This window comes from Cornus florida, unplaced genomic scaffold (genome assembly GCF_030987335.1).
Source record: "Cornus florida cultivar Cherokee Brave unplaced genomic scaffold, ASM3098733v1 CherokeeBrave_3.0.0_Hap2_Chr03, whole genome shotgun sequence".
Classification (NCBI taxonomy): Eukaryota; Viridiplantae; Streptophyta; class Magnoliopsida; order Cornales; family Cornaceae; genus Cornus; species Cornus florida.
This window is the reverse complement of record NW_026775573.1, coordinates 474,588-490,963: the sequence shown is the minus strand read 5'-3', so window position 1 is coordinate 490,963 and position 16,376 is coordinate 474,588.

Below are 16,376 nucleotides of genomic sequence, written 5' to 3'. Positions count from 1 at the left end.
AATCTGTAGTGAGATTCCTAATGCTTTTTGGGCTCGATAGAAGCATATTGTTTCTTTACCCTATGAAAAGGGATTTACCGATCGCATGATTCCTTCTAAAGCTAGTCCCAGCCACATGAAAGCTGACTACTTGGAATTATGTAAAACTGAAATCAGCTCTTTACTGGCTAAGAAGCTTGTCACTACTAGCTACTCCCCCTGGAGTTGCAGAGCTTTTTATGTCAATAAAAATGCTGAAAAAGAACGAGGAATTCCTCGATTGGTTATTGATTATCGGCCACTCAATCTTGCTTTAAGTTGGATCCGATATCCAATTCCCAACATCAAAGATCTTTTAGATAGGTTACAATCTGCTGTCATCTTTTCTAAATTTGATCTTAAATCTGGATATTACCAGGTACAGATTGTCGAAGAAGACAGGTACAGAACAGCCTTTTGCGTACCTTTCGGACAGTATGAATGGACAGTGATGCCATTTGGATTAAAAAATGCCCCTTCAGAATTTCAACATATTTTGAATGACATATTTAATCCTTTTACTGAATTTTCTATTGTTTATATTGATGATATTCTCATATTTTCAAAATCAATCGATCAGCATTATAAACACTTGAAAATTTTCAAAGATGTCATTTACCGAAGTGGTTTAGTAGTTTCTGCTCCTAAACTAAAACTGTTTTTAACTAAGGTCAGATTTCTTGGTCATGAGATATGTGATGGGAAAATTAGACCTATTAATCGCAGTATTGAGTTTGCTTCTAAATTTCCAGATGAAATTAAGGATAAAACTCAGCTTCAAAGATTTCTGGGTAGCTTGAATTATATTCGAAATCACTACAGAGATCTTGCACAGGATACAGCAATTTTGTACACCAGGTTAAGGAAATCTCCTTCCCCATGGACTTTGGAACACACCAAGGCAGTCCAGAAGATTAAACTCAGAGCAAAACAAATTCTTTGCTTAGCTCTAGCCAATTCTTCATGGTTCAAAATTGTGGAAACAGATGCCTCCAATATTAGATATGGTGGTATTCTTAAACAGAAAAATCCAAACACAGGAACAGAGGAGCTTGTTCGCTTCACTTCAGGAACTTGGAGAAATGCACAATTAAATTATTCAACCATCAAAAAGGAAATTCTTTCTTTGGTTAAATGCATTTATAAATTCCAAGATGATTTAATCAATCAGAAATTCTTGTTACGCATTGATTGTAGTGCTGCTAAACAAGTACTGGAAAAAGATGTAAAGAATTTAGTTTCCAAACAGATATTTGCTGGTTGGCAAGCTGATTTATCTGCTTTTGATTTTTCTATTGAATATATTAAAGGCAGTTCTAATTCTTTACCTGATTTTCTAACTCGTGAATTTTTACAGGGTTCATGAATCAGCCCCCCCATGGGCAGGGCCGGGGTAAAACTCCAAAGGCTCGTGGCAAAAACAAGGCTAAGGCCAAAGTGGTTATACCACTCACTGATGATCAGTTTTCATATTTGGAGCATGTTGCTGATCTGCTCAAAACTCCTTCTAAAGGAAGCAGCAGTTCCCAGCAAAAATAACAGAAACCAACCATGAAAGAGGTTCTTGAACAAGAAACTCCATGGATACCTAATCAAAGGTATATTCAAACAGTATTGGTACTGGATTCTCAAGATGAGCAATGGATGCCAGATCCTTGGGAAGTAAAATCCAGATATTTCTAAACTCAACAATATGCTGCACCAAATGGTCGTCATCGATACATCTATGAAGCCATTCTTACTGAAACTTCCTCTGTGGAGATCAACCACACGAAGCAATTTCCGAATTCCAAAGATAGTCCTCTTACTTATAGTAAAGCTATCTTTAAGAGGCTTATACGGCCTAGTGACTGGGGATTAAATCCCAATTTGCCAAGGAAAATATCCTATGGTCACAGTTACAATTATTGGGATTATATCTCAGCTTGGACATATTCGTTCTTTTATCAAAATCCGAAGCATAAGCATTCTTGGTTCCTCAAGATATGCCCTCAATCAGTTAAGGCTGATTTCCCAAACTGGGTTATACCCTGGTGGGCTATATTTGGCCCTGATTTGGATATGTTGCCCGAATCCGTCAGTCATTTATACTTGCCATGGCAACAATTTCATCCTCAATTACGGGGACAGGATAATATTCCTGTAGGGAAATCCACCCTATTGTTCTTTACTGAATTTGGAGTCCCTTGGATTTGGAAATGGGATTTCCAATGTGGTTATACCACTGATAAGTTACCGGTCCTCCAGAGGATCTTTTATTACAGATGGTGGTCAGGGATGACTCAAGATCCTATCCAAGCCCTCCTCCATCGGATCAGAAAGAAAACAATGGAATACATGGATAAGATTCCAAAGTTAACTATTCCAGAACCCGAAATCTTTAACCCATTTGAACTCGTTAAAGATATGATCAGAAAACAACAACCATTAATTACCGAAGCTGATTTAATGGTTAAATGCATGGATTTTATGAGGACCAAATTTGTTAAATCCTTTGAGTCCTCCACTCCTACAGTACGAGATGATGCATCCATGGTATCAGTCTCTAGCCAGACCAGTCAAGACGGTAATCAATTTTCCTGTCTAGCCGGTTATGCACAAGATCCCAATGAAGATCTTATTTCTGAAGATGAACCTACAGTAGCAGACTATTGGGACTCTCTCACCAGTCACTTAAGGGACAAGATGAATCCACCCAAAAAGTAAAGATTCCTCTTATCCTGCCAACAGAAGCAGCCAAAGAACTTTATCCAAAAGTCTTTGGTTCTACAGTATGTCCTTCATCAGATATCTACTTTTCATCAGATAAGGAGACAGAACTTAGTGGTGGGCCGACCGACTGCATTATTCCAGCACACGATCCCATGCACTATGCGGACTTCAAAATATTAGTTTCAAGTCCATTTTATGTATAAATAAAGGGCAATGTTTCCCTTCAATGTATCTTTCAATTTTCTTTTCTCTCTTTTGTAATATTTCTCTGTACTAGCTTGGAAGTTCAATAAAAAAGTTCTCTGTAAGTCTGTTTACATCTGTTTACATTATTCACAGTTCTTATCAATAGTTCTATTGTTGATATTATCATTACTATATACTATATTTTATCATCGATCCTTAACCCTTTCTTTCTGATCTGATGGAGGAGGGCTTGGATAAGATCTTGAGTCATCCCTGACCACCATCTGTAATAAAAGATCCTCTGGAGGACCGGTAACTTATCAGTGGTATAACCACATTGGAAATCCCATTTCCAAATCCAAGGGATTCCAAATTCAGTAAAGAACAATAGGGTGGATTTCCCTACAGGAATATTATCCTGTCCCCGTAATTGAGGATGAAATTATTGCCATGGCAAGTATAAATGACTGACGGATTCGGGCAACATATCCAGATCAGGGCCAAATATAGCCCACCAGGGTATAACCCAGTTTGGGAAATCAGCCTTAACTGATTGAGGGCATATCTTGAGGAACCAAGAATGCTTATGCTTCGGATTTTGATAAAAGAACGAATATGTCCAAGCTGAGATATAATCCCAATAATTGTAACTGTGACCATAGGATATTTTCCTTGGCAAATTGGGATTTAATCCCCAGTCACTAGGCCGTATAAGCCTCTTAAAGATAGCTTTACTATAAGTAAGAGGACTATCTTTGGAATTCGGAAATTGCTTCGTGTGGTTGATCTCCACAGAGGAAGTTTCAGTAAGAATGGCTTCATAGATGTATCGATGACGACCATCTGGTGCAGCATATTGTTGAGTTTGGAAATATCTGGATTTTACTTCCCAAGGATCTGGCATCCATTGCTCATCTTGAGAATCCAGTACCAATACTGTTTGAATATACCTTTGATTAGGTATCCATGGAGTTTCTTGTTCAAGAACCTCTTTCATGGTTGGTTTCTGTTATTTTTGCTGGGAACTGCTGCTTCCTTTAGAAGGAGTTTTGAGCAGATCAGCAACATGCTCCAAATATGGAAACTGATCATCAGTGAGTGGGATAACCACTTTGGCCTTAGCCTTGTTTTTGCCACGAGCCTTTGGAGTATTACCCCGGCCCTGCCCATGGGGGGGCTGATTCATGAACCTTGCAAAAATTCACGAGTTAGAAAATCAGGTAAAGAATTAGAACTGCCTTTAATATATTCAATAGAAAAATCAAAAGCAGATAAATCAGCTTGCCAACCAGCAAATATCTGTTTGGAAACTAAATTCTTTACATCTTTTTCCAGTACTTGTTTAGCAGCACTACAATCAATGCGTAACAAGAATTTCTGATTGATTAAATCATCTTGGAATTTATAAATGCATTTAACCAAAGAAAGAATTTCCTTTTTGATGGTTGAATAATTTAATTGTGCATTTCTCCAAGTTCCTGAAGTGAAGCGAACAAGCTCCTCTGTTCCTGTGTTTGGATTTTTCTGTTTAAGAATACCACCGTATCCAATATTGGAGGCATCTGTTTCCACAATTTTGAACCATGAAGAATTGGCTAGAGCTAAGCAAGGAATTTGTTTTGCTCTGAGTTTAATCTTCTGGACTGCCTTGGTGTGTTCCAAAGTCCATGGGGAAGGAGATTTCCTTAACCTGGTGTACAAAATTGCTGTATCCTGTGCAAGATCTCTGTAGTGATTTCGAATATAATTCAAGCTACCCAGAAATCTTTGAAGCTGAGTTTTATCCTTAATTTCATCTGGAAATTTAGAAACAAACTCAATACTGCGATTAATAGGTCTAATTTTCCCATCACATATCTCATGACCAAGAAATCTGACCTTAGTTAAAAACAGTTTTAGTTTAGGAGCAGAAACTACTAAACCACTTCGGTAAATGACATCTTTGAAAATTTTCAAGTGTTTATAATGCTGATCGATTGATTTTGAAAATATGAGAATATCATCAATATAAACAATAGAAAATTCAGTAAAAGGATTAAATATGTCATTCAAAATATGTTGAAATTCTGAAGGGGCATTTTTTAATCCAAATGGCATCACTGTCCATTCATACTGTCCGAAAGGTATGCAAAAGGCTGTTTTGTACCTGTCTTCTTCGGCAATCTGTACCTGGTAATATCCAGATTTAAGATCAAATTTAGAAAAGATGACAGCAGATTGTAACCTATCTAAAAGATCTTTGATGTTGGGAATTGGATATCGGATCCAACTTAAAGCAAGATTGAGTGGCCGATAATCAATAACCAATCGAGGAATTCCTCGTTCTTTTTCAGCATTTTTATTGACATAAAAAGCTCTGCAACTCCAGGGGGAGTAGCTAGTAGTGACAAGCTTCTTAGCCAGTAAAGAGCTGATTTCAGTTTTACATAATTCCAAGTAGTCAGCTTTCATGTGGCTGGGACTAGCTTTAGAAGGAATTATGCGATCGGTAAATCCCTTTTCATAGGGTAAAGAAACAATATGCTTCTTTCGGGCCCAAAAAGCATTAGGAATCTCACTACAGATTTCCTTTAGAAAATTTTGTCGTAGTGTCTCAATTTTCTGTTGCTCAGTGGGTTGTACCAATCTTTGATTAATTGCTAAGGAGAATACCTCCTTTTGCAAATAATTCAGTTGCTTTTCCTTAAAGATAATGTTATCTTTAAGAGCATTGATATGCTTATTTACTGGTGGGGTCAAAAACTGGAAAGTAATTGACTGGCCATGTAAATTAGAGCATATTCCATGAGAATCAATTTTCTCAATCGGCATAATCAAAGCTAAAAAGGGGGTGCCCAAAATAACCTGTTGTGCCATATTCCTGATGAGTAAGAAGGTGGATGGTAAACAAACTCCTTCTTTACAAATGAAAACATGATTAAGTTTATACTTAATCTGCATCTTACCTCCACTTGCACTGGTAAGACCTTGAGTGGTTTTCTCAAAATATTGAGTAGGAACCAATCCTTCCTGTATGCAGTTCATGTCTGCACCACTATCAACTAAGGCAATTGCATTAGTGATTGTGTACTCCTGATTAATTACCAAATTGATAGATATATACCATTTTTGGTAAGTAACTTGATTCAAGAGTTGCAGATAATTAGTACCTTCGGATTGAGGGACTTCCTCCTGGGATGATGAAGGTGTAATTGCAGATTTTGCTTTTAAAAGAGTAATTTCCAAGTCCATCTTAGTCTGTCGAGACTTTAATTGACGAATTTCTTCTTTTAAAAGATTAATCTCCATTCTGAGATCAGGGAGATTAACAGGACGAGAATTTTGTCCTTGGTGTTCTAATCTGCTTAGAACTTCTTTCATGCTGTAATGATTTTCTGCTCGCAGAAAATCTGGATTATCCGTATCCTCATTAGATCGTGCTAGAGCAGAACCTATTTCAAAGACTTTCATCTTGATTTGAGGATCCTGGAAATGGTTTATAAAATCCAATAAGGATTGTTGAGTCGAAGTCAGAACATTTAAGCTTAACCCATTCATCTCAACAATTGCCTTATAATAATCATCATGTGAGGGATTACAGGAACATCTAGGTTTTTCAATCTCAGCTTCAGAGGAAGAAGAAGACTGTAATTCCATGACAACATCCCCATAATCACTTGATGATTCTGATTCAGCAGAACTAGTATTAAGTAACAATTTACTTAATTGAAGTCTCAGTTCTTCTTCTATGTGAAGACTACTAAGTTTCTCCTTAGTTCTACACTTGTTTGCATAGTGGCCGATACGTCCACATTTAAAACATTTAGCCTCAGCTTTGGGCTTTCCTTTACCCTTAGCTTTAGGAATATATTTCCTTTTAGGCTTAGTATACTGTCTAGAATTATCCTTTGAATAATTATTTCTTTTGGAATACTTCCTTTTATAAGGTTTTTCAACCTTATTTCTTTTCCTAGGTTTAGGATAAGATAAGGGAGTCTGGTAGGCAAATTGATCACAAAATTCACCTACTTCCTTTCTTCCAGTTAATCTTTGTGATTTTAACTGGGATTGTAACTTCAGATCATTACAGAGAGCTAGACCTTCCTGGATTACAGTGTTGACTAATCCTCCATAGGTGTAGTTTCTGTAAGGGATAGAGATACCATTATTCATATCTCTAAGCTTTTTCCTGATTCTTTCGGCAAAAAAGGTTGGTAAACCATCCACAAATTTTGCCTTCCAATGCTCATGATTTGCATCATTGAGTTGGAGAACCTTGGCTAAGAAAACATCTTTATACCACCTAAAATGAGTTAAAGATGGACATCTTAGATTCTGTAAAAGCTCACGACTCCGTTCACTATTAGCACCTTTAGGGCCAACAAAATGTTGGATAATAGTGGTAATGAGAGTGTAAACCGCATCAGGAGCAGGTCCTGTTTGTTGAGTAGCTTCATCTTTAACAATCTTGGTAGCAGAAAACATTTCAGCTTTCTGAATGTCAGTGAGAACATTATCCCACCATCCTTTAAGGATTCCTGTAAAACCAGTAACGACAAACTTAGCAATGGTTGGGTCAGTATTGTTGTTGATTTTACAAACTTGGCTATACATCAACATTTGATGAATAACCTCGTAAATCTGATAATCAGATTTACCATCTATGTTCCATTCATAAATGGTCTTGCCATGAAAAGATTTCTGTGTATGAAAATAATCTTCTTCATACAAGATATCTTGAGGTGTGGGTCTGGGATAATAATATCGACTCGGAGCAGGGGCTGTATTAGAGTGGATATTCTTATCGTAGACAATTCGGTTTAACTCAGGCATCTGAGTAAAATCAGTTTGGAATACCTCAATATGAGGTAACACATTCTCAGAATCAGAACCAATTTCAGATTCATCATGGGATAAAGTCTGAATTTTGAGTCCTTGAATTTTCTGAGTAAGAAGAGTAAGAAATTCTTCATTCTTCTTAGGATGTGTAAGATTGAAGCCTTGACCTTCAATTGCAGGTTTCACCAATGCTTTGGATAAGGAAGCTTCTGGAGGAGAAGTTTTAACAGCAATACACTTAGTATTAATTGTATTTAATACCGTGTCGATGCCTGTTTCAATTCTCCCAAGCTGGGACCCTATCGTTTGTAGGCAAACATTAGTATAATTGTTCTGCCTGTAAACATGAGAAATGTTCTTTTTAGTAGCATTACAGGATGGATCAATTATTCTAGGTTGGCTATAAGCCTTGGTTTCCACTTTGGAACCACTGTCAGGGTCAATCCTTTTCAGAATTAAATGTTCAGTGGGAGGATGGACAGAGGGAAAAACCTTATCTTCAGATGTGGTCCATGGTTTGAGAAAATCATCCAATATGTTAATATTAACAAGAGAATGATTGGTCATATAAAACCAAGAAACAAAAGGTATAACCATTTTGCGTTCTTGTAGAAAATCATAGAATTGAGTTTTAAAAAGCTGTAATTGATTTTGGTCAAAAGCTTTAAAATACCAATTTCTGAATTCTTTATATTGTTCCTGTTGAAATTCAGTATTAATGGCAATTCTATCTGGGACAAAATCCATTAAAACTAATATTCATGAGGATCATTGATGTCTGTGGGATCATCAAACTGATCCTTGACAGATTCATTTCCGATTCCCATTTCAGATGGTGTTGGGCTGAATTCAAGTCCAAATTGGCGACGAGACATACCTATTGGTGCTTTCTCGTAGACTCCTCTCGGAATTTGATTCTGAGATTGCTGTATTCCTTTCAGCTTGAGTTTGGAACCAACAGCTTCGGGGAGTTCTTCCTTTCGGTAATCCGACGAGATCGAATGGCGAGAAGGAGGACAAGAAACATGATAAGGAAGATGACTTCCTTTAGATGATGTAGATCTGGATAGATCTATGGATTTTCTGAAATTCAGAAAAACATCACCATCTTGGTCCTGAATAACACAGTCTAAGCTATGATTAGCAATTGGCTGTGCTGGAACGGCATTAGAAATCGTCCAGTGTTCAGGAAATGTTATCTCACTCCAAGGAATCATCCTTTTTGTGGCAACATTTGACGTGTACATGTTGGTATCCCACAACGCTGTTACTCCTTTAGAGTCTTTGCGTATGGCATTGGGACACATAGTATCAAGTACTTTGTAATGGATGCGATAAATAACGCTTATCACTTCCGATCCAGGTAAGTAATCATACCCATAGGTCTGAACACGAAGACTAACTGCCTCATGGATGTTTTTATCTGTTAAAGATAAATTCAGACTAGGATAGACATTAAAATAAACCGGTCCATGACATAGACTGGTTTCCAGTGCACCCATCAAAGAAGGGTGAAATTTCAGACAGCGAGCGTCCCGAAGGGTTGCTTGAATACAAGCATCCATACCTAACAAGGTTAAAGGTTTAAAAGCAATTTGAATTAAACCTATATGGATGTACTTGTATTTGTGCATGTGCCTCTGAAGGTCACGGGAAGACAATAATTTAATTATTGTATCCTTAGTGCTTAATTGCATGGTCTGTTCCATGGTCTTGATAGTCCATAGATCAGCTAAATTAAGCATTCCGATTTTGTAAATGCTTTTTGCACTTACTGGAGGAATAGTCCATCTGTTCAATTTATTTTGAACATTGGTCCATTCCACGACTTCCGTATTTTTTACCAGTTCTGAATCCTGGTTGTCCTGTACTCCTGAAGAGGAGGAAGACGATGGTTGTAACATGTCTGTTAAATATTGTTAATGCTTTAAGGTCTGCATAGTATAAATATTATAATATTATATAGTGAACAGTAAGTTACTATTCTGTCGTCTTTCTGCTTAAGAGAGATTCTATTACTCGTCTGTCAACGATTTACTGGAAACAATACCCTGTGCAGCAATCTAATGCAAAACCGGGTTAAACATTCCAACAATATCAACAATATAGTAATGATAATATCAACAATAGTATATAGTAATGATAATATCAACAATAGAACTATTGATAAGAACTGTGAATAATGTAAACAGATGTAAACAGACTTACAGAAAACTTTTTTATTGAACTTCCAAGCTAGTACAGAGAAATATTACAAAAGAGAGAAAAGAAAATTGAAAGATACATTGAAGGGAAACATTGCCCTCTATTTATACATAAAATGGACTTGAAACTAATATTTTGAAGTCCGCATAGTGCATGGGATCGTGTGCTGGAATAATGCAGTCGGTCGGCCCACCACTAAGTTCTGTCTCCTTATCTGATGAAAAGTAGATATCTGATGAAGGACATACTGTAGAACCAAAGACTTTTGGATAAAGTTCTTTGGCTGCTTCTGTCGGCAGGATAAGAGGAATCTTTACTTTTTGGGTGGATTCATCTTGTCCTTTAAGTGACTGGTGAGAGAGTCCCAATAGTCTGCTACTGTAGGCTCATCTTCAGAAATAAGATCTTCATTGGGATCTTGTGCATAACCGGCTAGACAGGAAAATTGATTACCGTCTTGACTGGTCTGGCTAGAGACTGATACCATGGATGCATCATCTCGTACTGTAGGAGTGGAGGACTCAAAGGATTTAACAAATTTGGTCCTCATAAAATCCATGCATTTAACCATTAAATCAGCTTCGGTAATTAATGGTTGTTGTTTTCTGATCATATCTTTAACGAGTTCAAATGGGTTAAAGATTTCGGGTTCTGGAATAGTTAACTTTGGAATCTTATCCATGTATTCCATTGTTTTCTTTCTGATATATATAGTTTGGATGGTCTAATCATTGATCACAAAATTTTCTACATTAAATTGGGATAGGTCGCTATAACATATGTTTATGGCATTTAAAAATATGCTACAAAAGGAACTATTTTTATGGCATTCCAAGGCCTATTAATATAATGAGGCTCAACAATTAGACGAGAATGATGAGTCTAAAGTATCATTTTTTATTTATTAAATTCAAAATTATCTATATACTTAATATAACAGAATATGATATTAGCAATTATTAATTTGCCTAATAAGTGGATTATTATTTTGTCATTATCACTCACACAAAGTGAAATAATACCTTTCTTTCTTTTTCTTCTTTAGTAACATTTACAATACAATGAGCTATTACTACTACTATTATTTATTTATTTATTTTCATTAAAGATCCAAACACAAGAAGAGCTTAACATTATATTTTCCTCTCTTTTTTTATTTTATATTATTTCATTTCCTAATGTTATCCTCTCTCTTTTATTCCCATTGTAAAGCAAAATATAAGTTAGTTTTATTTGATCTTATAAAACATATTGAATTTAAATCCAATCAGGCTTCATCTAATTCTAATTTGATTGGATTAAGAACTCTAATTCTAGTTTAATTAGATTAATCTGATCCAATGAATAATTCATTCATGAATCTATATTCATCAATTTACTACTCCGTATTAATTAGATATATGATCCTTGGGATTCATTCACCCAAAAACAACGAAAAATTTTAAATTTTTGACTCCTTATTAAAGAAAAAATAGAAGTAAAAAGTCAAGTAGTGTTTCATAAAATTAAAAATTTAGCATTGAAGCTTTTCAATGATAATTAAAAAGTAACGCTTGGTCAAGAACAGACCTAACATAGGCTCAGTAAGGGCTGATAGATTTTTAATATTTTCATTTTATACCTAAAATTACAATTCCCCCCCTTAATTTTTTTTTTCTTCGAATTTATGAAAATACCCCCATTAATTTAATTTAATTTAATTTTATTATTATTATTTTTTTACTTTACATTTTTTAAAATTTATGAAAATGCCCCCACTAAGGAAGATAATTAAACATGATTTGGGGTGGGCATTCGAAGCTTCCACAAAGATGAAAATGAAATACAAAAAGACTTGACAGCAACTTGGAGCACATGCCTGCAGAGTCTGGTGGTAGGTGTGGTGTTGGGATTTATATGCCCTGGCATAGCAAATTCCTGTTTGGATTAATTGACATATGTTCCTGACGTTTCTGAAATATTTATGTTTTATACAATTGGTGAATTCAATGTATTATGTTTCGATTCACTATGAAATTGATAGTGTCCATGTAATTACAAGAAATATTTATATATATGTATGTGATGGCAATCAATGCATGATATATAAATAGTAATTATAAATTGTTCATAGTCGGTAATTATGGATGGACTCATAATTAATTAAGACTTGAACTGGATCCGCGTTAGGTTGAGATATATTGCGAGAGCCGTCGTATGCAATTACTCCCTATCACCGTCATGGCATTTGACTCTTAAGCATGAGAAAAGTATAGACTCTTTTATTAATTAATAATTACTTTGATTTGTTCGGCGGATTCTTCGGGATCCTTAGACCGACACTTCGGGTAGTTATGTAATTAATAGTTAGAGGGTTATATTTTCAATATGTGCATCATTGCTACTTGTATTTATTTTGTATTGATTATGGTTGATCACAAAGTAAATTCGAAGGCCTTCGTATGATTTTAGACAAAATGATTTATTATATATTTATTTATTAAATTATTATTTTTGTCAAACAAATGTTTTATTGTGATCGAGCCAGAAATAATCAAAGGTACCAAAATAAATATATTAATTAAGTAGTCGGATTGATGGCATTATTTATCCGATAACTAATTATGCATAGAGGGGTCAAAGTGCAACATTGACTTAGAGGTTATTTATTATTTAATTGGAGTTCAATTAATTTCTTTTAGTGGAGTAGAAATTAATTTATGAATTAATTTAATTGGGTCCATGGACCGGGCCAATCATTAATTCATTGTAGCCAATAAAATAATAGGCCCAATGGATTCTCACTCATAGCCCAACTTGATATTGGAATCATATTAGATTTGAGACATGTGAATTAGAGATTGAGAAGGATTAGTTGTTTCCTTTTCTTTACCTTTATGTTGCCTATATATATACATGGTCTATGTATATTTTAGGGGTGATTTTTAATGAGAAGAAAAAAGGAATTTATTTTCTCTCTCTAGAAAATTAGGGTTTATGTTCTCATCTAATGGAGGCTCCCACAAGCCTAGTTTTCCAAGGTCATTCATAGAGGCTTATGAGTGATTCCTAAAGGCAAAACAATTACCAAGAAGATGGAGATCCAAGAAGAAGGCATCTTGCTAAGGGATCTACAATAAGTGAGAACATTCACTTTAGAGGAAAGTTTTAAAGGTTTACTCAGACCTTTGATGTAAGTATTCAATTTGTTAATTGAATGATACATCATATTTTTATTTTTGCGTAAAATTTGTCTCTATATGATGAATCAAGATCTATGAATCAAAATCCCTCGAAAAGTTTTTAAAACTTGCACGTTTCCTAACAGTGGTATCAGAGCATGGTTTGATTCATTACTAGAGATCATGATTTTATGAAAATCATCATTCATGGATCCAAAATTATATTCATATATATTTTTATTGATGTATGTTGATGTACGATTTAATATGTTGATATATATTGATACATGATGATGTATGAATAATTGTGAATGAATGATGATGCATGTATGGGTCATGGATGAAGCTTATAGGAATATTGAATGTAATTTTATCTTTGTATGAATGTAATTAAGGCTTTGATTTAGCCGTTTGAAAGTTCAATGATGTAATTTAATTTTTTCCATTGTATTTCAAATTGTAAATATTTTTAAAGCCATGTAATTTTCATCAAAGGATGTTATGAAGCTTCAAGAAGGTTCAAGAGGATTAAATTAGGCTTCAGGAATTTTCTGGAATTTTTCCGGAATTTTTTGGAATTTTTCTGAAATTTTTTGGGCTTAAATTTAATTTTTCTGGAATTTTTAATTATTTTCGGCGGTTTTCCGGCGACTTCCCGGCGACCGGAGCGCCGTCGGCAACGACTGTAGAGCCGGAGGGATTAAGGAGGATCAAGTGCGGTAAGGTACACCTTAGTATCGTGCGCACGGATCCACAACGGTTGGATTGGAGAAAGGAATCAGGTGCAGCGCACCTTACATACAACTGGCGCGTGTTCCACACGCGCCAGATCAGCTGCTTGCTGGCGCGTGAGGAGCACGCGCCAGGCCAAGCAAGTACATCACACGCGCGCGTGCGGGCGCGTGGCACGCGCTGTATCATCCCTCCAGCTCGTGCAGGCGCGTGGGAGCGCGTGGCACGCGCTGGAACTTTCCAGTAGCGCGTGGAGACTTCCTGTCCACTCCCCTAGCGCGTGGGAGCGTGTGGGGACATGCTGGACACTCTCCGGGCGCGTTCCAAGCACTGTTTTGCTTTTCCAGATGCCTACCAGCTTCTTGTAGGTGTTTGCAAGCTGATGGAAGATCTTCGCGCAGTGATTAGAGCAATTAAATGTTAAAAGCTGATTCCATTGGCCGTTTTATTTGCTTTATCTGTTATTTGTTTATTTATGCGATGTATGAAATGCATGGAATATATAATTGTTAATTAATTATTATTCATGCATTGGATCCATGATATTTATTTAAATGGCTTGATTTATATTAATTAAGTTATGAAAATTAATTGGATTTGATTACTAATTAATTTGAAGGCATTTATTGGGAAACGCAAAATTATTTTTTTGTAAATTATTTTTAAAGTGTGCTTCAAATTAAATATTAGTGAATCGTTTAAAGTCCAAATATTTTCTAAATTTAATTGGATTAAAATCAAGACGTTTTGCATGCATTATATCATGTAAATGAATAAAATGAAAACCCTAATTATGAATGATTAAAAATTAAGTGGGAGCGGGAATTTTTATACATTGCCCCATGGCCTTTGTTATTAACACCATTGTAATTAGATCTTCAAAAATAAGGCCCCACGCATGATTTGAAGAGTCTTAATATTACAAGAATGGTTGTCTCATGAAAATACAAATATTAAATGTTCATTGTAATTAGATCTTTAAAAATAAGGCCCTACGCATGATTTAAAGAGTCTAGATTATAATGACAACATATTTAATGTTTAATTTTTCGTTAGAGTTTTAATAACGTTATACACTCAATCTAAAATCAATAGTGTTAGCTTCCCAACGAAGTGGTCTATACTAGGTGATTTTAGAAAGGCTAAATTAAATCGGGAATCATTTCATATGATAGACAAGGCATTGTCTTAAGAGATATGGAAATGATGGGATTTGCCCGCCAATAGCAATAATGAACTTTGCCAACCGAATAAGTTATTGGCGTATTGGTTATTCGATTTTTCATGCAGTGGTTAAGGGACCCACATATTATTATTTTAATGGAAGTGCTCACCTAATAGTAAATGAATCTCAACAATAGTAATAATGAACTCCTCCAACAGGATAAGTTATTGACATATTGATTGGTTGATTTATTATGCTACAGAGTTGAGGGACCCGCATTAATTAAAAGGGATTATTCACCAATAATAATAATGATCTCTTGTTCGATTGAGATTTATTATATTATGTGGTTAACAAACTCATTTTAATTTTAAATATGCATGACAGTATTAATAATTCACCTTGCATATTGTATAAATGCATTTATATTCAGATTATTTATGTCTTATCCATTTTATCTGCTTGCTTACATATTCAATGTGTTTGGACCTCATTTATAATGACTGGAAAATGAAGTTAGATATTTTATTCACAACGTAAGGGTACAAAATGTGTTGATTACTCCTATACCTATCTCTTTTACTTTGAGATACCAAATTTGACATTAATGCTTTTAATAAATTAGATAAGGCAAATGATATGACTTGGTGCAATATTCTAAAGTTTAGCTCGAATATACTCCAAAGCTAACATTTGTATTATTTTATTTTCTTCAAGCATCATATTAAATGTCAATGAGATATTTTGGTGAGATTAGATAGAGCATATGCCTAAGTACTGTGTCAAATTTAAATACATCAAGATAGCCTCATGAACTCCAGTTTGAAATCAAATTTTGGAAAATGATTGTTTATTATTTAAAATTAGCCGGAGATCAATAGGGCTGACTTGGGTGGTAAGTTTCAAGTTGACATGATTATTGTCTTGTTACCAAACTCGTTCGATTCTGTTATAGTGAACTAAATAAGGAATCAGTTTGAGTTCACACTCGCTGATATTCTTATAGAATTGGTAACAGATGAAGGGATAATCAAGAGTATGGGCGTTCCTATCAATCTAACCTAGTCTATACCATCTTCTTCTAGGCCCAAGTGGATGGGCAAAGCAAAGAAGAAGGATGATAATAGGACTAGGCTAGCACAAAACATAGGTATCTAAAAGGTTAAAGGGAATAAGGCAGTGTATGTTGAGGGCAAATGAAACTGTTTCTTTTGCCGTTAACTAAGACACTAAAAGGACAAACTGTCTAAGCAATGACGTGGCATAGGAAAATATATATTTAATCATTGAGCCATGTTATGTGGTTGTATCTATTGATTCCTGGTGGATAGATTCTGGAGCCACTAAACATGTTTGCAATTTATTGTAAGGATTTCAGG